This window comes from Rhinolophus ferrumequinum, chromosome 2 (genome assembly GCF_004115265.2).
Source record: "Rhinolophus ferrumequinum isolate MPI-CBG mRhiFer1 chromosome 2, mRhiFer1_v1.p, whole genome shotgun sequence".
Taxonomy (NCBI): domain Eukaryota; kingdom Metazoa; phylum Chordata; class Mammalia; order Chiroptera; family Rhinolophidae; genus Rhinolophus; species Rhinolophus ferrumequinum.
Genome location: NC_046285.1, coordinates 103,545,561 through 103,559,531, shown reverse-complemented (window position 1 = coordinate 103,559,531; position 13,971 = coordinate 103,545,561). Strand labels below are relative to the sequence as shown.

The 13,971-nt window shown below is 44.7% G+C and overlaps 1 protein-coding gene across 7 annotated transcripts in view; it reads left to right on the top strand.

Annotated features, from left to right (window-relative positions):
- The first annotated feature begins 4,743 nt into the window (after nt 1-4,743).
- The window catches only part of ERG (ETS transcription factor ERG), a 253,890-nt gene continuing 244,662 nt past the window's right edge, over nt 4,744-13,971 (top strand). For 3 of the 7 annotated variants that reach the window (XM_033132164.1, XM_033132115.1, XM_033132105.1), the window contains exon 1: nt 6,022-6,170. The gene's annotated coding sequence lies outside the window, so the exon portion shown is untranslated. Of the gene's footprint in view, nt 5,059-6,021; nt 6,171-13,971 lie in introns of those variants that run through there. The other 4 variants (XM_033132066.1, XM_033132123.1, XM_033132075.1 and 1 more) reach the window with 3 other exon arrangements.

The following is a 13,971-nucleotide window of genomic DNA, read 5'->3' as shown; positions in this document are numbered from 1 at the left end:
CATAAAGTTAAGGGGAACGGAGGTTACCTTGCGGAGCTTATGGTCTGAAGCAGAAGCTAATAGTTCACTGTGGGAGTGATGATGTTAGCCAACACGAGTGCTGCCGGAGAGGGGAAAGGCTAGCTGGAGGGCAGGAATTCAATCCAGCTCGGGCTGGCAAGGAGGGACCCAGGAGACTTGGAATGAGGAAGGTGGCCAGCTGGCCGTACGGTGAAAGCTCCACGATCTGGGTCTGCGTCTTGACTCGCTTTGGAGCCCTTTGAACTGGGAGCATCTCAATCCTTGTCACTACTGCATAAGACGACTGAAGGGCACCTGTGTGATAAACATGCGTGCAGGTGGATTGTAGCTGGTAGACCACATGGAGGTGGGAAGGACGTTCCAGCAAAACAAGGCAAAAATGAGAAATTCCAAGATTCCAGGATGTTGTGACTGAGCAAAAAGTGACACTAACCAAAGAAAGAGGGCACTCCATCCCGCCAGGCAAGTGTTTGGGGGGACAGAGTTCATCTTTAAAGTGCATTTTTCTAGAAGTATCTCATTAGAAGAAGATTCTGGACCTCCTTCATTATTCATTGAATGACTCTAATTTCAACAGCTGGGATCCTAACCCTGGAATACTCTGGATGTCCATTCTGACCACTGGGAGTTTCAAACACCCATAGTCCCTCTGTCCTTGGGGATTCTGTTTGCTCAGTCTGAGATGGGCTCTGCACGGTGGCATTATTTTTGAACCTGCCAAAGCTATTTTGATGTGGAGGCAGGGCTCAAATCACTGCTGTGCAGACTTCAGTTCTCCACCTAATACCAGGTGGTTGTAGGACCCAAAAGCAAGGGAACCCGTCCCAGAGGGCACGGCTCTTGTTGAATGCACAGATGAGAGAAGCAACAAGCGTGTGCATTAGGGCTTATCAAAAAGAAGTGTAATTTCTAATAGGCTACCCAGTTAACCAATTCATCACTATGTCCAAAAGTGAGGATATAAAGATGACTACCCCAAGTTCTTCCCTGGGAGGTCCTGTGTTTAGCATATTTCAGGTCATCACTCCAACAGCCCCAGTTAATAGATAAGAAAATTGAGGCTTCAATTAAGAGGATGTCACTTGGCCAAGGTCATGGGGCTGGTAAGTGCTGGATTCCTGTTCTCACGTACGCCTTAGCAATCATCTGTGCATTCTATCTGAAATAGACTTTTCACCCATTAAAATTTTATCAGGTCATCCATGATCATAAGACCATAATTCAGTATTCCAGAATACAAAAGAAGTCCTTAAGGTGTTGATGTTATTTGCATTGATGCACTGTTATGCCAATGTTCTTATCAATACAAAAATCACTGAGAAGAAATTGTCTCAGTTTTCTAAAAATGCAACTATTTTTGCACTCATGAGTAACCGCGTTGATGAAAACGTACATGACTAAGTTTTCCGGTGATAGATTGTGTCATAGTAAATGAGGCCCTAAAGCAGATTGCCTACGTATAATCACTAGAAGAGCTGCAGCCCATCTCCTGAGGTGCTGTGTGTAATTCCATTTGCCAAATACAAATAGAGTCTCCTGGTTCATTTGCATAACCTTTGTCACCAAAGCTCACTGACAGAGGAACAATGTGTTTCCTATCAACTTATTTAGTGCATTATGCAAGTTGATAGGAATTATGCATTATGCAATTTTACGGAGCAGTTTGTGGTCACCACGTGTTATTAAGAACTGCTGTGTGTACTGAAGACTTAACCTCCATCTGACGTAGATTGAAAAAGTGCTTCAGAGGATAAGAGTGGTGCATGAAATTAGTCTGGAAGGGTCAAGAACACATAAAACTGACTTCTTAGCAGTTGATAATAAAAGACAATAGTAATGCTTGTGTAGTGGATCCAGGACACTCCCAAGGAATGTGCACCTCTGTTCTTTAGAACTCACAGAGTCAACGACAGAAGTCAGTCATTGGGTGAGGATGGTGGTGGGGAGAGGGGGACCCAGGGATGCTACATTTAGCACCCCAAATCTGGAGTTCTGACACATATTCCCCCTCCCTTCCCTGTCTTGGGTTGCCCTAAGGGAAGGTGGAACTTGGAATGGAAGGGTCCTGTCCCCCGACCGTCATGATGGAATGAAGGTCCCATTGAGTGAAGGCTGTGGGGTGAAGGGCTCAGGATGCCCGGAGGGATGCTGACGGGTGATCATGGTGTGACTAGCTGAAAAATGGCCAACGACTGAAGCAGGCCTACTGTCTCCTTTCCCAACCCATGGCTGTCCTTCAGAATGGCCTCACGCCAGATCTGAGCGCACCAAAGTCATGACTGTGTCACGGGGGACCTCACTCCAGTACCTCATTTCAAACAGAATCTGAGACGTCTGCCTCGGTGAGCATTTACTGCAGAAGGATATGCTACCCTTTCCATATTTAACACGTGCACCCGCTGGACTGCTAGGCCATAAAGAAAGCTCACAGACGCTCCGTGCAAGGACAACAAAGACCAGACCTTACAAAATGATAACCAGGAGTTTATAACTCATAACTCCATGCACGTTATATTAAAAGTGGAAGGCTTTTTGAACTGCAACCTTTACATCCCAATCCAATAGTTCTTTCAGCTTTGAAATATCCACAATCTGAATTTTATAGGGATTATTTTTATTATAGGTAAAGCAATTAAATCTCCATATTGAAGGATGTAAACCTTTTAAGGCCCTTCTCAGAATATCAAAAGAAAAGGAGGCTTATATTTAACAGGTGTGACAACCCAGTGCAGGACATTTCATTGAACAAGACCTTGACATTATCCAGTAACAAATACTTAAATTAATCCAAAACATCTTTTGGATAAAAGGGATTTCAGAAAGAATTAAGTCGACCACAAAACCTTATATAGAAAGAAGATCATCTCATGTATGAAATACTTAAAAATATTAATTCTTATCAAGTGTGTCAAGTGGTGTTTTTATTAAAAACCCGTCCTTTTAAATGATATTTTATTAGTTTAGTTAGAGTTACCGCATTTTGTATTTGTCCTGCAGCACAGATAGTGAATATGTCTCTATTGCTTGTGTTCTGTTGGCTTCTTAAATTAACTCGGGTGATTTAACTCGTTGAAACTGATTTCCCATATTTAACCTTGATTATGGGCCAGACTGAAGGGACTGCTCTGCTAGTAGTTGGGGATTAGATTAGACAATAGAAAGAACTTCCTAACTACACTTGGAGGAGATGCTGTCCTCACTCTACAAAACTCTGCAAACCTGGGTTCTAAGATTTTTCAACGTTAATGACTCCAGCCTTGTGAGTGGGCTCAGTGTGTGTTTTTTCAAGAAATCCACTCTCCCTTCTCACTTCTCCCCATTCTATCACTATCTTTGTCTATTTCTCTATCTCTCCATAGTGTCTTTTGGGGAATGGGAGAGGAGGTAGCAAGGGGAAGCCACAAATGACATTGTTTCAAATATTGTGGTTTTTCTGAACTCATTTTTTTTCTCTTCTCAAAGGTGGTAACTTGGATTGTTGAAATCGTGCTCTTTCTACTGTTAAATTCGTAAAACATACTCTTTTGTCAGCACATATAATGTTGTTCTCAGTACTTTTATAATATTAGGTGTTCGTGATGATGACCGAGAAACATTGCTAGGGTAAGGTAGTATGATAGATAAAGCAGTCATTGCCCTCGGGAATGCTGATATCATTGGACAGGTTGAGAATGTATCTGTTTACTTTAAATCACCCCATGAAATGTTAAGGGCTCCCTGTGGCGAGTTTTGGAAATTAGTGGCTAAGAAGAAGATTTCAAAGTACAGTGAGGTTTCTTGGATCTGGAATATTTGGAGAACAGTTAGAGAGAAAAAAGAACCAAAACATGCAACTTAAGGGGAGAGGCAGGTTGACTGTATTTTTCAGAGCATGTGAACTGCAACATTGTGACTTCTGGGTGACTGGGAAGCAATTCAAAGGAATCAGTTTTGCAAATGATGAATCTAGCACAGATTGTATACACTGGCATGACCCTGTGACTAAATGTGCACCTTTTAATACCATTCTGCTTTTTGCACTATAACCTCAGACAGAAAAGCATGCGTGCTTGTCAGAAGCCTGCACTCTGTTCTCAATATTTGTATTTATTGGTATCATCTCTTGGCCTCCTTTGGAGAAGTGGGCTTGTGTCTGATCCACTATGGTGTACCTCTTGGTTCAAGAAATTTCCTAGGAATCCATTTGTACTTTCATGAAGGTTGTTCATTTAAAAGAGAAGCACTTCCTTGGAGAGTGTGTAATGTTTGATTCTCAAATGAATTGAGCCCATTTTGGCATCTTTAGGGTTAAAGACCCTCTCTGAATCTATAGGTCCTGGAGAAAGCGACTTCTAAACTCAGCTGCTTAGACCCATTTTATTTTTTCCCCAGCAAACAGGAAATGGAGCTCTGAAGGCTTTTTTTTTTTTTAAACTGGAAAGTGTGTGGGAAGGGGGCATACCTAAGATACCCACTTACAACCCTGAGCCTGACCCAGACTTGGGGGTCTCTGTGTGTTTTTTCTTCCCTCTCTTTTTTTTTCTATTATTTTGGCAGACTTTTTGGAATGTCTGGGAGCTAAGGGCTTTGCTTCATGGAGCAGAATTCTGAAGCAAGAAAAAGAGAAAGTTATAGACTAAACCACAGAAATGTAAACACGTCTGCAGCTAAAATAACTCCACTTTCATTGAAAACACTCCTCCTTCACAATCAGACTTCTGTGTGCTATGGTCAATAAAACTGCATGTTAATAGCGACCAATTAATAGATTGTGCTGCCCGGCCTTAAAAGTTGAGGGAGTTTTAATTATTATTTTTCAAATTAAAGGAGTGCTTATTCCCTCCCTTCCCTTGGGGTGGTGGGACTTAGCTTTCTTTCTGGCTGTTTGCTGAAATTCTTGGCTGTTAAAATTTGGAGAGGGAGGGACATGAGTAGTTTTCACTTGGTCAGAAAGGGGAGAGTGTGCAAGAGGACGCTCTCAGATGGGTTCCTGGCGATCCGCGTAGGGACTGTCGTGACGGTCCCCGCGGGACATGAGTGAAGAGAAGCGGCACTCAGGTAAGCGCGATTTTGATGTCAGCATTCACTTGTAAACTAAAACATCTGGAGGGGCTTAGCACAGTGCCCCCAAGGTCCATAAGCCGAACCTCGCGGCTCCTCCGTTTGGAGGCCATTTCTTGGGGACACTATTCTCACAGGACTGCTGTCACCGCGTCAGTCCCTCAGGCCGGAGTCTCTTCTCAGCATGCTGGCTTCCTCGCGACCGCATCACGCTGCTCCCGAGCCCCGTGGTCCTGTCCCAACGCTCCGCTGGGGACGCGCAGGTCTTGACTCCAGCACCCTAAAGCGGCGGCACCTGGGCGGCGCGTCGCTTCTTCATTAGCCCCAGGGCAACGTGGTAATTAACAGCATCCAAGGCAGTCGGTGGTCATTTTGAACTTCTCCAGCAACCAGTTTTAACTTTTATGATTTTTAATGTCTGTAACGGCTGAGGCTGGGGAAAAATTACTTCTCATTACAAGCGACACCGAGTTAGGAGGACCCAGCCCCTCCGCCGCTTCCCCACCTCCTGTCCCTGTCCCTGTCGCTGCCCTCCCCTCCTCTCGCCTGCTCTCCGGTCCTCGCTCCTCGCTCCTCCTGGAGGCGCGTCCCGGGTCCCTCTCCCGCCCGGGCCTGGGCTCGCTCGGTGCTCACGTCGTCGCAGGCTCCGCTCCTCCTCCTTCTCCTCCCTTCCTCCTCGGCGGAGCGGCCAGCTCTGTCCTCCACCGAGCAGCGCCCAGACCCGCCCGCGCCGCCCGCGCTCCCCGGCCCGAGGGCGCGCGCACGGACACGCGCGCCCACGAGAACCCACGCGCACCTGGACACACGCGCGCTCCCACCCACGCGCCCGTGGACACGCACGCCCGCGCACCCCCCCCGCCCCGCCCCCGGCGCGCACTCCGGGATCGCGAGTCGCGCGTCGGGGCGGCCGCCCTGCTCGGCGATTGGCGGGAGCCGGAGCCTCCCCGAGCGGCGCCCACACCATGGGCTGAGCCCGTCGGCGCCCGGGAGTCAGTGCGGCCGGCTCGGCGCGCACGGCCAGGCGCGCGCGCGGGCACACACGGGCACGGACACGCGCGGACACACACGAGCGGGACACGCCCTCCCCCGACGGCGGCGCTCGCTTGCGGGTAAGTCTGGCGCCCCGCGCGCCCTGCCAGGTCCCGCGCTGGCGGCGGCGGCGGCGGCGGGGATGGTGGCGGCGAGTAGTCGGCTCTTCCGACGGCTCCGGGACAGGTGGGGCGTGCGACGCCAGGAGGGATGGCTCGCCAGTGCCCGGGTCCCCGGAAGACGCGTGGTCGGGGACGCCTGGAGAGGAACAGGCACCCCGAAATTGGCGAGGGTCAGGAGAGCAAACCTCGGGGGCCTAACCCGGGGCACCGAGCAAAAGGTTTTTTTGTTGTTGTTTGGAGTGGAAATACGGGTTGAATTAAAGCCCACGCTTGGCTGAAAGTAGAGACCAGGTGTGGGCTTGGTTGTCACTGTCCGCTTGGCTCTTCCGCGCGTGGAAAGGCGCTCCGACGGCGCCCTGCCGCGCGCTCCTAAACCCGCCGCGTCTCTTTACTCGTCCCCCTCTCGGTCTGTCTGTGTCTCTTCACCTTCTGACACCTCAGCCTGCAGCTGTTACGCTTATGTAGTACTTCCAGTGTTCCGCCTTAATTGGAAAACTTCGCATGTTTAAAAATGTTGCCTGTCATTTTTTTTTATCAGCTTGCTTTCTTGGTTTTTGTTTAAAATCAGTCTACCACTTATCGCTATTATATATTGTATAGACTTTTTCCAAAAGGTACTGCATAGAGTTATCTTAAGCACAAAGAATTAGGTGTTATTACTAGCAGACTAAACTGCCCATAAACTGGATAAACAATTTTAATGCAGATGTGGACTTAATACAACTTTTCGTTTATATAACAATTTGGTTTATCCTTCAAAGAACATATTCATATGTGCCACAGATTTCACACTCATGGTTCTGTAGCTTCTGTAGTGCAGAAAACTTTCAATGTGCGTAAAAACAACAAGCCTATTTTATTCTTCCCAGGATAACATAACAGGGCATAGAGTTTATTTACCACTGACTATTTTTGAGTATTTTAATTCTCTTCAAGTAGTTCAGAGCCCTTGAGCGGCCTCAGCTCCCGTCACCTTATCACCGGCAGAACTGTCACATTCCTGGGATTAACCCTTGCACTGCTGGCGTCAGCCTGTGCCGGCTCCTTCATCAGGGGGAAGACCAGGCAGTAGAAACCATATAAAAACCCAACCAGTTAAGTGAATTCGCTGTGTGTCAAGTAATGAATGAACTAATCATACCATTGAAATTACAACTCTAGAGGAAATAGGATGAGCTATGCAAAACTTGTGGTTAATAAGTAAAGCTTTGTAATTCTAAAGAAAGGTTTCTGAGAGCTGCAAACACCACAAATGCTGCTTGCCGGTGGGTCACCCCAGCTTCAATTTGAGTCAGTGACTTTTGGAAATTACCCTAGACTGGTAAAGGAGTACTATATCTCTTGAGTTATTACTCCTAAAATTTCAATTTCTTTTCTGTTCTAACACTTTATAATTATTTCATATTATTTTTAAAAATTCAGGGTAGAATTGTGGTACATAATTTTACATCTGTCTATTATTTCATGATGACTTCTTGATAATTTAATCTGTTGTGCTTTCTTTAGGCAACCTGGAAAATTAGTGTTTAACATTGAATGGATTATGCATTATGCAGTGGGGCTGCTTGTACGTGTGTGTAAATATCACCCCCCCCATACACACTTCTCCTGTTTTGTTTTGGTATTAAAGAAAAATCTTGTTGAATTTCTGATCTCATAAAAACAGATATTTTATTTGTGGTAAGGGCTAAGATGCCGGTGGAATGCCAGTTGTAAAAGTAAGAAGTAAAGCATCTCTGAAAGATGTCAATATTGATTTTTAACTTACACAGTATTCTAAAATGTTATATATGCTGCCTGTATGGAATATATCACATCTCATATTGTAAGTAATAGAACACTTTCAACATGTTTTTTCCTAAAGTTAATATTGGCTCTTTTTTTTCTTGTTAGCTATCCCTAAGCAACAAAAAATAATAAAAGGGGGGATTTATTTCTTCAGAAGACAGAGGAGCTAATGTTTCTAAAATCTTTTCCTATTTCCCAGTGAAAAATGATAGCAGGTCAGCATCAGTCATATGATATGGAGTGGTGGGGGGACATTGTCATGTTGAATAAATATCAGTGCTGCCAGCTATTTCTTAGAACTCTCTGCAGGAGGTGTTGACATAGAGACACCTACATGTTTCTAATGAGACTTTTGGAGTCTGCAAAGCCAGATGTGGTCAAGGTAGCTTAAAGCAGAAGTAAGAGCAGAATCCCAGCTTTTTGATGCTTTGTGTCAGTTTTCAGTTTAAGTTGGAAGTTGATCCATCTAAATGCAGGTCTCTTTGTCACCTCCTAGTTCCATTGCCCTTTGCTTCCCAGGCAAGCTTTTCTGTTGAGGAGGAGAATGCCAGAAGGGTCCGATTTTCTTTCTCCAGTGTGTAAGGATGTTTGGGCATTCCTGGGGAGTGTGGTCCTTCAAAGTACAGCTTTTGTTTATGATCTACACCTTGAACTTGAAACTATGAAACCCTTTGGAGTAGCATTTGTGAGAAAAACAAGCTGTCACAAAGGAGGTATTCAAATATTTTGGACAAGCTCAGATAATTTTGATCCCTGGTAGTGGCAGGGTGAATTGGAGTTTTGGGGGGACTTTGAAAGTCACTGCAATGATTGGTGGTGCTGACACAGGAGATCTTTATTGATGTTCGTAACGACATTCTTGTTGGTCCTACTTTGCACCCTCAGTTGGCTTATTAACAGTCAATTAATTAATTGTACATTATGTGTTGTCAATGTACGCTTTCTCACTTTTAGTGATTCAAAGCAATTATTCTGTAGATAAACAGGAATTTCCAATGGCTGGACTATCATCCGAACCAGTTTTTCAGAATAGCCAGGGGGAAATTGCCGCACCCCTAAATGTTACCTTTTATTTTAAACATTTTAGTATTTCAAAGAGAAAGGATTGGATAGTTCGTATTTGTAACATTGCAAATCTTGTGAAGGTGGTGAAGACTGGTGATCTAAAATTACTTTCCTAAATTTAAGTGTAAGTAAGATGTAGACAACACCAAGAAATTAAAGGGTGTGTCTAAAAATGGAGCACTGGGTCTAAGTTTTAGATTTAAAGTAACTTTTAAGTTCTTCTATTTTTACAGTGACATGTCATAATCTGGAAGATCCTGATTGTGTGTGAGAAACAGTAATTTAACAATGAAAGTGAGGGGTTCGGTTACCTTGGTTCAGTGCGTGTTCGTAAGTGTGTGCAAAGGAAGTTTGGTTATGTGACTTTTCCTATTTGAAAATGGCAGTGTGTGAAGACTGAAATATCCTGAAAGTGTGTAAAATAGGCCTTTTGAATGAATTTGTCACTTTGTAAATTTTAAGCCTAGAGAAATAGAAGTGAGATCTGATCTAGGAAAAATGGGTAGCATGTCTAAAGGTCTTTAAAACCTGGATCTGTAACTGCCTCCTTTTAAAACATACCCTATGATTTTGATTTGTTTTAGTGGGAATGAGATTTTCACACGTGCTGGTATCTCATACGGAATTCCTTTTAGGAGTAATATTATTCCAATAGTGAGTCCCCCTGGAAAGCGCACTGTAGGGGGAGGAAAACCTCCCTCCAATGAATAGGAAAGAAAACAGGTACATCTACCGTGGTTTTTTTTTTTTTTTTTTTAAACAGGAAACCATTATTTTCACTTGATTAAGGGTTGGTTCTGGCAAAGGTCCCCAAATCTTTATTGAAAAGTGGAGAAGGGTGTTGGCACCTCAGTTTGAGTGCAGTGCTGCAAAGGAGCTAAGACGTGTTGGGGATGGACCATTGTCATATTTCCGTTGATGGACTCTCAGATTTTAGTGAGGAGATTCATTTTCTCACTGATGGAGTGGATATATTATGGATTCTTGGGGCTTAATAATGTCATTCAAGTTATAAAGTGAAAGAAAGATGAAATCAGAGTGTGCACATTTTTCTGCACTGGGAGCAGGGGTGTGTGTGTAGCCACCTCAACAAAGTTGTAGTGGGTATGCAGTCCTGTGCTGGCTGCATGGTGGAACTGGATTAGCCGGGGGTGGTCTCCTTTCTGTCTGAGCTACAGGGGGACAGCAGGCTCTGTACTCTTTGCAACCGTAGGAGAAACCCAAGATCTTACTCTGTTAATTGCCCATTGCCTTAATATAATAAGTCGATGGAAATTGAGGATGAGAAAAGTGCTGTTCTTCCTGTGTGCCCCTGATGTTTGGGATTCGGCTGCAAGCTGGAGTGAGCTGTGATCCTAGGCTTCTGGGAAGATATTGAAAGGAGCTGCCATAAGGAGCTGCTTTGAGGAGCCTGGTGGGGTAGGCAGGTAAAACGGTGGACCCCAGGAGTGAATAAGGTACATTTCAGGAATCTTACACTGACATACGTAGATCTAAGCACAGCGTACGTGGTCACTGAAGTAGTGAAATGAAATGTTTGGAAATACAAACCACTCACAAGTACAATCTCACCATGAGCCTTTTAATGAAATGTACTAAATGGCTGAGGTTTCTTTGATTAGGAAACGAGGTTAAAAAACATGTTGAAAAGAAACCAAGGGCTGGCTTAGGAACACGTTAAGAAGATCATACATGTTGAATGGATTCTTATCAAAATTAGAGCCCACCTCACAAAGCTGACATGAGCCTGCTGCCGTATTTACAGATCTGGGGCTGTAATCGCACAACATTTAAACTTGTCTTATGCAAGGCTGGCTCTTCTGGCAATGCGAGAGACCGTACGTAGCAGGACGACAGAATAAGCAAAAGGAGAGGGAAGATTTGCTTCAGTATCGAAAAGTACTTCCTAGTCTGTTTGACCCTGGCAGTGAAATTACTTCAGGATGGAGTGTTAAAATAAAAATAATGAAAACAGGGATCGTTTCCAGGAAATACTGCACATCCTTTGTGGAGAAGGGATTTCAATCAGCACATTACTAGTATTTACTCCCAAGTTCTGAAACCCCACCAAAAGACCCTGCTGTAGAAGCAGAGAGCATTTTATAGCTGAAGTCGTGTCAGTCCTGACGAGTCTTATAATCCCATCTCGTGATGAAGTTTGATTTATTTAAGACTTGTACATGCAGGTAATTAAATAGAACATCCCACAAGCATAATTTCTCCTAAGTACTCCGTACCCAAATTGCAAAACCAGAGGTGAGTCAATAAAATTATCCCATAAGTATGTAGAACCCACAGTAAACTAGCTACCGCTAGACAGAGAAGGATTTTGTTTGTGAGCATGTTAAGATCACAGTTGTAACTCCATTTAGCATCAGTATAATTTTTTTCTTTGCAAAAATTAAGCATTAAATCATCTGAAATTTTCTTTCTGTATTTTAAGCAACCTGGACACACATTTCTCAATCAAAATTTATTGATCACCTATTAAATGAGAGCACTGTCCTAAGAGAGAGAAGGGGAACGTGGATTAATTAGGGACGGTTAAGACACCGGCCATCTATCTACTGGAGATTTGAAAAACAACTGCGAGTTTAATGGGAAAGGTCAGAACATTCCTGTATGGAGTGTGCCGGGCCTGGTCTGATGCCAGCGGTTAGCGCCTGCCTGAATTATCCTCTTTTCAACTAGTTGTATTAACAGCATGTAAACAAAACTGCAGCCCTTTTCACTCCAAAGAGCTAATAGCATTCACTGTGCAGTGTTCTTGGGATAAATACCCACGGGGGAGATAAATGCAGGGCAAGTGGCATGCCCTGGAATGCAGGATAGGCAGCGAGCGGTCTGTGGTCAGAACTGACCCAGGTTGTGAAGGTGCAGGACTCTAGTGGAGGAGGGCGTCCTGGGCCACAGAAAGGCAAGTTCAAGGAAGAGAGCCTAGAAAGTGCACACTGCATGGGGAAGGGCGTCTTGTACGGACTGCAAGATCATGTCTTCAGGGAGCCAAAATCTAGAAAGGGAGTGAGTGCCTATGCCATGAAATCTAGAAAGGGTGAATGCATATGTCATGGAATCTAGAAAGGGGGTGAGTGTGTATGCTAACAAAAGTGGCACATTCAGTGGAGCCACCTGCTCAGAGCAGGCCAGTGTGACAGTGAGCCAGGACCCTACACTGTACAGTGATGGAGGCAGTGGCCCCTAGGGGCTTCTATATCAAGTGCTCTGATGTGCTATGTTGGGGGCCATCACAGAGACCCACGTATGCGACACCCTGGGCTTGTTCTAGGACCGCTGTTGGGCAGGCTTATCAACCCATCACACAGCCCCCTCTCCCTTCAGGGCTCATGGGAGAGCTTCACTTGTAGTCTGAGCCTCAGGAGTGATGGAGCATTTGGTTGGATGTCGCTCCACAGAGGCCTGTCTGTGCTCCAGCTCCAGCGTGTGTGTAAGACCCATGGGCCACCGCATTCTTAGCTCCTGTTTATGTTCTTGCATCTCTTTAGCCTTGTTGTTAGTATTTTGCATCTCCTTCTGAATTTAAAAAAAAAACACCTTGTTATATTGCATATATCCTTATAGATCACTTTAAATCTTTTTTTGGAACAAGGTAGAGTATAAATAAAATAGTCCATCTCATAAGAATCATACAATCAACAAAGGGATCTGAACCGTACCACAGGGAGATCAGAAAATGTTTCCCGAAGGGTACTAAAGCTGTGCCATTCTGTATGCTGGATCTGGACTGGCAGGGGTGGGGAGGTGGCACGGGCAGGAGGGTTGGCCGTCAGGTGCTTGGAGTGTTGGAAGTGTTACCTAGGAGGTGGGTCGTGTGGTGCGGGAGCTGCCCAACCCTCCTGGGTTCTGGAGAGACCAATCTAATCACCAATTTCAGTAACCTACGTGTGAAGTTCAAAGGTAGGGAGTAAAGCAATCTTGCAAGGGGGAAGGGAGCACGTCATGTTTGGAGGATGGTAATTGACACTCACTTCACGCGACCGTATAGGCCTGGGGTACATGTTGCCACAGGTCATCCTCGCCGAAGCTCTTTGAAGGAGGGGCCCTCACTGCCCCTATTTTCCTGAATAGCAAAGGGAGGCTCGGGTGTGCGAAGCCCAGACTTACACAGATATAAGAGCCAGAGCAGAATCGGACCCCGAGCAGACTGACTCTGAAATCCATGCCTGGACTCTGCCATCTGGAGTCCTCCTGGCCATAACAGAGGACCCACAAGTGACAAGAAGGGAGGAGGGTGACACAGATCCTGAGCAAAGGACATAGAATGTGAGTGTCATGTGTAGTTTTACATTTTCTAGTAGCCACCTTAAAACAGATAAAGTTAATTTTAATAATTTAGTTCATTAACACATGTCCAAAACACTGTCATTTCAAATGTAATTAATATAAAAATATTGGTGAGATAGTTTACATGATTTTTGTCTATATTAAGGCTTTGAAACCAGTGTGTACTTTACAATTACAGCAGCAGACTGACCGCATTTCAAGTGCTCATTAGCCACGTGTGTCTGGTGGCTACCGTGCTGGACAGTTAGGTTTAGACAGTTCAGCATAAGAGTAAGAGTTCAGATTTGATAGAATTAGTAACCATGAAGTCTGCTGTATAGCTTGGTCACAGGAATAGAATTTTTGTGTCTCCATTGGCAGTATCACCCAAAATATCACCATGAAACCAGATATGATTGCAGGAAAGAATTGAAGCTGGCATGCCATGTTCAGTACTAAATCTGCAGTTTTCACATTGGAGGGAATATGTGTATATGATTTCCTCATGACTCACTTCGCGCTTTTAAAAGGCAAAATAAAATCCCTGCTTTCAGACTGAAACTCTGTACGCCTGGTAACAAATAGTGCTGCTTTTGTTGGAATCATGCATAAAAATCTTATTTGC